The sequence below is a fragment of the Lissotriton vulgaris genome, chromosome 8 (genome assembly GCF_964263255.1).
Source record: "Lissotriton vulgaris chromosome 8, aLisVul1.2, whole genome shotgun sequence".
In the NCBI taxonomy this organism is placed as follows: Eukaryota; Metazoa; Chordata; class Amphibia; order Caudata; family Salamandridae; genus Lissotriton; species Lissotriton vulgaris.
In genome coordinates, this window is record NC_141696.1 from 973163225 (window position 1) to 973174799 (window position 11575).

Below are 11575 nucleotides of genomic sequence, written 5' to 3' on the forward strand. Positions count from 1 at the left end.
CCGGGCCCATCAGGTAGGCCAGTGCGGGAGAGAACGGCTCCTTTGCCAAGGGGAGATTTTGTTACCCCCACCTAAGAAATCCAGGGCTAAAAAGCCAAGGTTCAGTGCCCCAGCCCCGGTGCCTTTAGCACCAGTCCCTACTGTGCCAGTACCCGCGATACCAGTTCCACTAGCACCGCTGCCAGCAATCCCAGCACCGATGGCACCGGTGCTTCCTGCTGCTCCGGCCCCTCCTGCAGCACCTACCCCGCCTGCACCTGGGGGACTGGTACCAGTCCCGGGTGGGCCACCGTCACCGGCCCCATTGCCTAATATGCCTGGTCCCCCTGATGTTCCTCCTGGGGTCTCAAATGTGCCAGCGGGTAATCCGGACCCAGTCCCTGATGTTCCTCCTGGGGTCCCAAATGTGCCAGCGGGTAATCCGGACCCAGTCCCGGTTGAGTTGGAGTCTCAGATAGCGGCATTATTGCCTTGGCTGCGTAAAGGGGGTGTGTGTCTTCCCTCATCCGACCATGCGGCTGAAGCAGTTAAACTGGTAGAGAAGATTAAGGCTGCAACAGCGGCTGATAGTACTGCGGTGCCCGTATCTTCTTCACTTGCAGGTTCCAGTCCAGCCCAGCCAAGAGGAGATAGTGTGCCACCAGCACAGGCGCCCGTAAATGGTAAAGAGGTGGCGCTGCCCCTTTTGGGGGACGGCATAGTGCCATCCAGGAGTGAAAACTTGGGGCAACATGTGTCTCAGGCAGTGTAGGAAATGATTTGGGCAGGAAAGTATGTATACATTTATTCCTTGTTGTTAGACAATAGGGAGATGGAACAGGCTAAGTTATTGAAGGAATGGATGCATCCAAATGAATGGAGGGCACAGTGCTCCAGGTTCAAGGTAGAGGAGACTTTGAAGAATTGGATCAGGGCGTTTGCCGTCCTTTCCGCGATTACGGCCGAACGGCCCCCAAATGTCCAGGCAGCTATGTCTTGCTACATGAGTAGGATTGTGGGGTGGAGCGATCAGTATACCGGCGATGCCTGGAAGGAGTATGATATTAATTTCAGGAAGGCCAAAGAGTTTGATGCATCATTAGTGTGGGACAGGGTGGATTCCTTGTCATGGCACAAGCAGTTCTCAGGGGACCCGGCCCCTACGCAGTCTACCAGTGCTGTCAGGGTGTTCTCCGCCAGGCCCCAACAACCCTTTCGGTCACACCAGGGGAATGAGGTCCCCGGGAAGAATAAGGGGGGGGGTCAGAGAGAAAGGGGGTGTGTTGGGACTTTAATAAGCGCTCCTGCTCAAGGCCCCAGGCCACCTGTAGATTTAGACATGCGTGTGCAATCTGTGGTCACCCGTCCCACCCTGAGACAACGTGTAGGAACAAGCAAGGTAACCACGGTCACAGGGGAAGGGGGAAGCCCGAGTAATTCAGTCCAGCTGGCCCCTCCAACGCCAATAGACGTTTTTGCAATGATCCCTTGGTTGAATAGATACCCTGATCGCACAGCGGCCACCCTACTTCAGGAAGGTTTTTTCTCAAGGTTTTAGGATCCCAGCGATGGGTTACACAGGTAGCCCACACTGCAAAAATCAACTTTCAGTAACACAGAATCCAGAGGTGGTGGCCGCTAAGATTTCCAAAGAATTGTCCCTGGGCAGGATAGCAGGCCCCTTCCAAGAGGTGCCCGTTCCCAATTTTGTGTGTTCTCCTCTGGGGGTAGTACCCAAGAAGGAGAGAGGCCAATTTAGACTGATCCACAACCTATCGGCCCCGAGGGGGACATCCTTGAATGATGCAATTGATGAGGGGATTTGTAGTGTCAAGTATGCCTCATTTGATCAGGCGGTTGATTTACTGCGTGCTCTGGGTACAGGTGCATTAATGGCAAAGTCTGACATAGAATCTGCTTTCCGCCTTCTCCCAGTACATCCACTGGACCACCACCTCTTAGGTTTCACTTTTGATGGCAAGTTTTACATGGACAAATGCATGCCTATGGGCTGCTCCATATCATGTGCATACTTTGAGACATTTAGCTCATTCCTAGAATGGGCTATGAGACAGGTCACTGGCCACCAACAGGTCATGCATTACTTGGATGACTTCCTTTTCTTAGGGGCGGCGGACTCTCAGGAGTGTGCTTGGGCATTGCAGGAATTTTGTGTGCTCATGCGTGCTTTTGGGGTCCCGCTGGCACCGGGGAAGACGGTTGGGCCAGCCACCTGCCTGGAATTCCTTGGCATCGAAATTGACTCCGTTGAGGGATGCTTCAGGTTACCCAAGGATAAGGTGTCTAAGTTTAGGGCGGCTCTGCGCCAATGCCTATGTAAAAACAAGGTTTCCTTGCAGCAGCTGCAGGAAGTAGTCGGGCAGTTGAACTTTGCTCTACGGGTCATCCCGATGGCCCGCCCGTTCTCACGCTCCATTGCCCAGGCTATGAAGGGATTGCGGGAGAAGCATCACCGCACTAGGCTGTCATCTGAGGTGCGCCAGGATATGCATATATGGAAGGCATTCCTGGAGGGCTTTAATGGCAGGGTAGTGTGGTCAGGTCCCCCTGCTACATCAGCAGAGTTAGGCCTGTGGACTGATGCGGCTGGGAGTGTGGGCTTCGGTGCCATCCTTGGGAACAAATGGGTCGCCCAGCGGTGGCCGGAAGAATGGAGAGCACGGGGTCTGACAACCAACATTGGCTTCCTGGAACTTTTCCCGATATGGGTGGCATTGAAGGTCTGGGCAGAACACCTATGTAACCAGTCAGTAGTGTTCTGGTCGGATAACATGACAGTGGTGGAATGTATAAACCAACAAGGGGCTCGCTGTCCGTTTATACTACGCCTGATAAAAGAGATTGTGCTGCAATGCTTAAAGTGGAATGTAGTTTTCAGAGCCAAGCATGTTCCTGGCATCCTCAACAATGCAGCCGATTCCATTTCTCGTTTTAAAATGCAGGTCTTCAGGGAACATCTTCCTGCAGCAGACCCCTCGCCAACACACTTCCCGGCAGTTCTTTGGCAGATTGGTGCCCCATATTACAGGACCTCGTGGTTGCTAGCTTAGCCCCCAGGACCAGGACAGCATACGAAGGGGCGTTTTTGTCTTACTGTAATTTCTTGGGTCAGGAATGGGCAGTTAAGTGGGCACAGGAGGCCAGTTTTGAGGCCTATTTAGAATGGATGCACAAGGAAGGACGCACGGTGACAGCGGCAAGCAGGCATAGGGCAGCGGTCTCTTTCTTTGCACAGACTAAGGGCATGCGAGATCCCACGAATACCTTTATAGTGCGCAAGGCTCTAAGGGGATGGCGCCGGCTGCAGGGACACTCTGTAGATACGAGAAGGCCCATTGGATTGGCCCGGTTGGCAGCACTACTGGAGGCATTGCACCAGGTCTGTAGCTCACAGTGGGAGATCCTCTTGTTCAAAGCTGCATTTTCCCTGGCCTTTTACGGGGCCTTAAGGATTAGCAAACTGGTGGCAGGATCAAAAGAGGATAAACTGGGTGGCCTGCAGCGGTCTAGTATTACCATCAGAGAGGATACTATGTGGGTGACAATTCAGAGGTCCAAAACAGATCAAGAATCTCGGGGTTACACCATAGTGCTCCACCGGGCCCGGGTCAACCCTTGCTGCCCGGTCTCCCACGTGGAGATTTTCCACGGACAGCGGGGGGGCACGGCGGGGGGTGCACTGTTGTGTCACGCTGATGGGACACCATTAACTAGGTACCAGTTTAGGAGAGTCCTTGAGTTAACAGTCAGACAGGCAGGGTTAGATCCTAGAGAATTTGGCACCCACTCCTTTAGGATAGGGGCAGCAACTGAAGCGGCATTAAGGGGTCTCTCAGCTGAGAATGTGAAGAGTATCGGGAGATGGACATCTGAGTGTTATAAACGTTATATACGAATTGACATGTTGTAACAATTTGGTGCTCACGCTTAGTATGTTTTGGTTTTCAGTTTCTCAAACCTGTGACGCGGGGGAGGAACTCGCCGCCGGGCATCAGCGATCAGCACCATCACAGCACGAGCAACATGATGAACACAGGACAAAGGTTATTGGATTGTGGGGCACTCTTACGTGAGGCGTGCTGAACGTGTTTTTCTTTCAGGGGACCGTGAGGAAAGGGCGGCGCGTAAGGGGCTGGCTATCTCATTCTTTGGGAGGGGGGGTCTGTGCCTCAGCCAGTTTAGGGGTTTTTTCCAGGGACTTTTAGCTCAACAACCCTCCACCCCGTCGGTGGTGATACTCCATGTAGGGGAGAATGACCTGGCAAAGTTAGGGAGGCGCATCCTGATTGAAGAGATCATCTCCACTGCAGGGTGGGTGGCCAAGACTTGCCCGGGTTGCACTGTAGTGTGGTCTCAACTTATTCCTCGTTGGCAGTGGCGAGGGGGGGACTCGGTCAGGGCTTTGAATCACTCGGTAAAGAGGATCAACACTCAGTTGGACAAACTATTTCGAGCCCCCCGGTTGCAGACAATTCCACATGGGTGTATCTGGGGCGAAAGGTTCTACCTGAAGGATGGGGTTCATTTAACCGAGGCAGGGAATGTCCTTTGGTCTAATAATCTCTGGGCCTGGTTGGAGGGTTTTGCTGGGTAAACACACTCCTGGGTGAATTCTTGAATAGGGGGAGGCCAGATTGTCGGTTAACAATGCTGGCCTGTGGCGGTAAGGTCATGACCGGCGAGCAGCTATTTTAAGGTCTGAGGGGGCGGGCATCATCCCATGGAGGTTCCCGCCCAAGGGGAGGGGCCCCTGGCACCTCCTAGAACTTCAGGGGCAAGGTAATTGCTGTTTCAAAGGGGCGCGGGTTGGAGTAGTCACGCTTTCCTTAGGCTGGTAGCCACCCCGCGCGCGCATACTCATGACGTCACCGGATGGCGCAGAGTAAGGGCCCTCCTTTAGTGGGTAAATGGAGTTCACGGCGTGGACCGGGTAATTACCAGGCCCGGCTGCGCATGCGCACATCTCAGGTGAGGCGCAGCTAGTAATTGAGTTCACGGCGTGGACCGGGTAATTACCAGGCCCGGCTGCGCATGCGCACATCTCTAGGTGAGGCGCAGCTAGTAGGACCTGACACCGGTTAGCGACCTTGCCATATGGCCAGAAATGTAGTATACAAAAATCTAGATGAGGATGTTAGATTCGGTTAGGAAACAACCTGTATTAGAGTCTCTGTTAAGGTTAGTCTCTCAAGCTTGTTGACAATATTGTATCTAATGTCCTGCTGATTTTTGTATAAATTGTTTATCATGCTATTAAAATTTTTAATTTTATATCTTAATAAATACAGCCGGGGGGTTTCGCGACCCCCCCGCCTTCCAAAGATAACCATGTTTCATGTTCATGTGTCCGGGAGTTGGTGTGGTCATTTGGGAGGGGGGCGGCAGCCAGTCGCTGACCATGTTATCAAATCCATCGAGTAAAAGAGGGTCTCTGCAAAGTAGGTGAAATGCAAAATACAGTGGTACCGATTTAAGACAAATGTCACACAAACCCCAGGGCAGTAGGCGAAATCTTATAATCAAATGAACAATAGCAGTGGTATGTCAGTTGGTACTCTGGCAGCAAGTAAAACTGTTCTACTAGAGAATGTTAAAAATGGGTGTGGAAAACCGTGAATCCAAATGAAGCATTTCAAATATGTTAGAGCACATCATAGGAACACATATTTCATTCACACTGGACTTTATCAAGGCGTCTGTGAGCTCGAGCATCAATTGAAAATGTAGTACACTTGTAAAGCGCACAGCTGCCCATCACAGGGGCATCCCAGCGCTGTATAACGATGTGGAACCCTTCCTGGCTCTCCCTGTGAGATGCCCCTCCTGGGCACCCCCAAGGTGAAGCCAGGCATCCCAGTATTGTAGGGGCCGTTGTGGAGATTAAGCAAGCTATTGCCCAGAGTTGCAGCGTGGGACCCATGATTAGAGTAGGCGCTGAGGCAAGAATTATCGAGTCCGCAGACAATGAGCCCAAGACCCTGCAGCGTCGGGAATTGAACCCAGGTCCCGGGCCAGACCTCTGCATCAGGGTCTGCCGCTCTAACCATTGAGCCACACTTCTCCATTCTGGTTTTATTTACAAAAACAAAAAAGAAAAGAAGGTTGTCAGTCTGAAGAAATTCCTAGTGTTAGAGTGTTAGACATATAGTGAGCGAGAGGTCTGAACTGGTGAAGTTCAATGGCTAAGCTAACAGGTAGTTCTGCAGTACAGGCAGTATTGTAAGCGAGTAGCACTGATATGAGTGTTATCTAGCACTAGACTGTTAGAAGCCCAGAAAAGTCAAAGTAAGCAGTGTAATCCAAAGCACCCTTAAGTGGATGAAACACATGTTGTCTGTCGCTTAAACACCTGTCAAAGTTTTTGTGACCCAAAGGTAGACTATAGATAAGTAAGCACAACAAAAGTACTTCCATTTTTAACATTGTTGATACAAACTGCCAGGGGCGGATGGTGGTAATTGGGAAAAGGGGCGTTGCCCTACCAGCCTTAGGGGAGAGGCAAGAAGAGAGTTAAAAAAATGCCAAGCAGCTGAAAAGAAATTACTAGTTTCTGGCTGCTCTCTTACTTTTAATGGGGCAGCTGTGATGAACTGCAGAAGTTCCAACCGGGCAGGCCCTTCGTCGACCTGCAGGCACAAGCTAGAGAAGTGACATAATCGCAGAGGGTGTGCTGAATTAGGATGCAGTGGATAAGGCTGCTTTTCGGGCGCTTACACATTGACCCTAGGAGGAGTTCACAGAACTCTATTCATTTCAATGGCTGTGGGCAGGACAGGATGTGATGGAGAATGAAGTAGTAGGTGGCAACAATTAAACTGTCATCACAGGAGGGGGCAGGCTGTAGGAAGGGAGCAGCTGGCTGCTCTCTTCATTCTTTTCCTCTCATGTGGTGTACTTTCACTTTCGGAAGCATTATGTAGCGGAAGCTGAGCCCTAAAGAATACAGCTTGGTAGGTACAGTACATATTTTCCCTTTAAGCTGCAATTATTACTTTTTGTGGATGAGTTCTGTGTAGTTTAGCAGCCTTTGGTGTTTACGCAGAAGACTTTAGTTTGTAAACTCAACCCAAAGGTATTGGCGCACATTACTTGAGTGCCCTGGCTACATTACTCAAGGTCTGACATTTTTAGGCCCCAGAAGGCTAAGTGATTTGCCCAGAATCACAGGATATTACACATAGGATATTAAACTGCTTCTGAGAGAATTGCAAGGTTCAGGACAAACATTCTCTGACTGGCCAGGTCAAATAAAGCCCCTCGTTTTCCAGGACCCACTTCTGGGCATGACGATTCCAGCAGGGGTTCACTCAGCAGCAATAAAGTGTCCAGAGTTCTAAAACCAGCAAAAACGAAATGCAGCACACAATCAAAAACAGGTCAGAAGCACAAAAGACAAGGGAAAAACTTGTCAAAGATGGCAGGTCTAACACCATGAGAACAACAGGATAGAAGTACTTCTTTAGCACTTCAGGAATGCACAAACACCTGCACGGATGGCATTCTCAGAGGCGAATACTACAAAAAAGAAGAAGGCAAGAGGAGGAAGCACGTCTACATCTGGAATTGCCCTCCAGCATGTGGAGGTTCCTGGAGACAGACTTCACCTGGATGTCCAGCAGCTGAACTGGAGGACTCTGGTCCATTCTTTGCAGGAGCTGGAATCTTTTATCTGGACAGCAGCCTATTTATCTCTACTAGTGAGCAAAGTGCCACAGCTAGAAAGAACCAAAGGGCAACTCACCAGGCTACCTGTAAAAAGTGTTTTTTTTAAATCTGTTTTTCCAAGTGTTTCAACACGTTTTTCAGTTGGTTTTAGGTTAACACCCATAAATAGAAAAGTACAAAAAGAATTATAAGACAATTATTGCTATTAGAACAACCTTTCCTAGGGAAAAAATAGATACAAAATATTATGTTGATTTTAATGCCTGTCATTGACAGCTGTGCACATCACAGGATGGCGCAGGGCATGGATTCTGGCCAGGCCCTTTGCCCAGTACACTGCAGTGCAGCGAACCACTGTGCACAACAGTGGCGGCTGGCTGCGCCTAACCTGCTGCAAAGTACCCATTCATAGAGACCACCACACACCCATTTTGCAGGGTTCCCATGCTCCCCCACATGGGTCTGTTGGTCAGGGTGTCCTCGCCCTGCTCCCTTATATGCTCTTTATATTTTTCTGGACTGTAATTACATCTGCAACATTTTCTACAATTTTGCAGCCAGTCATTCAGATCCCTTCTGTACCGATCAATTAGGTTCAAGTATTTTATTTAATTTTGTTACCACAGGGATACCACAGGACCAATTGACTAGATATCTTGAACTTTTTCTGATGGTTAAGCACTTCAAGTCCAACCCGAGCCCCTCTTCAAAGGCTAATTTCTCGACAGCAGCTGAACAGATTTACATAAATCACATAGTGTTTTCAGAGTAAATTCTAACTTTTTGCTTAATTTGGTGTAATTACATTTAGGGGTCGATTAGGATCGCGGACGGACTTGCGTCCATCCGCGACCCCAGAGCAGGAGGGAACCTCCGCATGGCATGCGGAGTTCCCTCCTGTGCAATTAGGATGTGACCGCAAGGGTTGCGGTCAAATCCTCTATTTTTAACATTGCGGCGGGTGGAGCTTCAAGCTGCACCCGCCGCAATGTTAAAAATGCACGCATTGCATTTGCATGCAGTAAGAGGCAGGCACCGCGCGGTGCCTGCCGCTTTCTGCATGCAAATGCAGGGGGGTACCATAGGTACCCCCATGTGCACCCCCCACCCCCCCTTCACCTAGGGGGCCCGCAACGGGCCCCCGCAGTGAAGTTCCGTATGCTTTTCCACGGCGGAAAACCCGCTGCGGAAAAGCATAATTTACAGGCCATCCTAATATGGTGGACGGTGTCTGGAAGACACCGTCACCATATTAGAGCTTTTCCGCCGCGGTTGTAAGCCGACCGCGGCGGAAAAGCTGCGGACGGAAACCAGGACCCACCAGCCATCCTAATGTGGCGGTGGGTCTTTGGCCAGTCCGCTGCGGTTTTTCCGCATCCTCGGGGCCGGCGGTGGCTTCCGCCGGCCCCGAGGATGCGGAAAAACTGCAATCATAATGACCCCCTTAGTCTTTTTCCTGTGTCAAAGAGCCACATTTTCTATGAGAATACCATTCTAAATCACACTTTCTGGGACCCCCTCCTTTGACTTGGTCCCGCTTGACGGATCAGCACAAAAACATTCTATGAAAGAACCAAAGCAGACGTACTTGTTTGGAAAGTTTTTTGCAGGTTCGTCAAACAGTGCCAAACGGTGTCAACGTTATTAGCAAAACAAAGAATGCTGTTCCTATGTGATTCATGGCATAACTGTAAATTTATAGTGACACTGTGTAATACAAATATATTTCCAAGTATCCCAGAAAGAGATTGTAATCCCAACCCCCTATCACTTTTCATACCTATGTATCTTCTTTCAAGGATATTTTAGTATATGGCTCCCTTAGCCCCAAACAAAACAAGTAACATTCTTAGACACCTCGTATACTAGTTCAGAATATGAAAACGAAAATGTACAAGAAAAGAACAAAAGCAATGAGCCACGCCTGGGACAAGTAGAGATTCTTTCTCTTTTTTAGAACACCACCAACCCAACCCGGGACAAAACTGGGGGAGAGGTCGGAGGAGAGGGAACTTTCCTTCCCCGAATCCACCTCATAAATGCCCCTACATGAAAACCAGGAGTCAAGCAATGTGGGACTAGAGAAAAAAGAGCCTATCATCAATCTCTCAAAAACTGTTCTGACTAATAATGAAATATCAGTACTAGAGAAAGGGCTAGAATATGCAATTTGTACCCTAATTGACAAATTAAATCTTGAGAGAGATTTACAAAGTTTTTTCAGAACAATCTGGTTAAAGGACTTCTTTAAGAACAAAGAATGTCAAAACACCCAGGTTTTAAATAGATCTGGTTTAAAACCCAAGTCAAAATGGACTCCACCACTCAATTTAGTTAATAGGAACATCAAACTATTTGAGAAAGTAGTTGAGAAAAACATTGATGACCTATTGTCTAAAAAACTTTATTGGCAAAATAATTTGAGTATGGCTGAGAGAACAGCCCTTAATAATTTGGAAAGCCGTAAGGACTTAACTATCAAGCCAGGAGACAAAGGGGGAAGCAACACTGTAATGGATACTGAGGACTATAATGCAAGGATGCTCCTACATTTGACTAATAGATCCCACTACCAAGAATCTAGGGTAGCACTTCTCTGAAAGCTTGCTGGATACCCGTAGGAGCAGGAAGGCCGCTGTTCCGTCTACAGGTATGTCGATCCACGGTGCCCACGTTTTTATAACTCACAAACGCCGATGCAAGGACAGTGTGGCGGACTAAGTGCCTTGAGCCACGGGTGTTTTTTGTCGAGCATCTTTGTGGTTCATTTATATGAATCCACATATAGACTTGAATAGGTTTCATGGAGTGTGATGCATAATTTCTAACATTTAATGCCCAAATGCGCTCGTTTTTTCAAATTCATAACTCTTAGAAACATTCGAAACCGGTAGAGAATGCGGGTGTCGATCTTTAAAGGATGTTAATGCTATAGAGTTAGGGTCATCCCGTCTTACATAGACCAAATGTTAAGGTTTACCTAGGAGAATGGTATAAAACATTATCGGGTGTCTCAGATATTGAATAAACAGATACATATTTAGTTTGCTTTGCAAAAAACTCTGTCTGAGAGAAATCAATAATTCTTATACTATTTCTGTTGTGTATATTACACAGGCAGAACTGTATATGATTTTTCTGAATTATTGTCACTTCTAGATTTTATCTCCTGAGCCACAATCAGTGTACTCTCTGGACAGGACTGACTAAAGTATCCACCCATCGGTGTCATAATAAAACGCAACATAAAAGTTAGCGAAGATAAATGCAGCTACCATTTGTGAAAGGGTAAGTTAGCCACAATACATAATTATAGAGCCAAAATGAAGAGTCATCAGGCCCAAATGGATATCAATTGGTATAATGATTCTTTTATAGGTACCGCTCTGAGGGAGAGAGCTCTTTTAATTTCCCTCCGCACAATAGACGGTGGCTCGAACTGGAATAAGAACAGGACATAGAACATAAGAGGTATATTCGAGCAAGATCACACTGAGACTTGTTAATTTCGTAAAAAGACTTGAATCCTATATAAATAGTATGCATATTTGTTTATAAAGAAAAGATGTCAAAATGCAGTGGTGAAACATTTAAATACCAAATGATTATGTAATTGACTAAGCATAATCCACCAAAAAGAAAAGGTATGCTGATTACTAGTAAAATTAAGAGATTAGAGATTGTTTTCAATATAGTAATAGGCAAATGTTGATTGTATCAATCATGAAAAAATTCTCTACAGAGAAATGTTGAGTGTATGAATCATTTAAAAAAATCTCTATAGAAAGACTTGTTTAGATTGTTTAACTGTGTCCATCAGAACAAGTGTAACATTGTCTTTTATGAATGTATGGTGGACAGATGTTTGTTTGAAATATGACACACAGGTATTGAAAGCGCAGGTCCGGTT

At 47.7% G+C, this 11575-nt stretch overlaps 1 pseudogene; it reads left to right on the plus strand.

The window, feature by feature from the left end:
- Positions 1 to 313: 313 nt before the first annotated feature.
- Positions 314 to 1416, plus strand: LOC147698194 (uncharacterized; annotated as a pseudogene).
- Positions 1417 to 11575: the final 10159 nt, after the last annotated feature.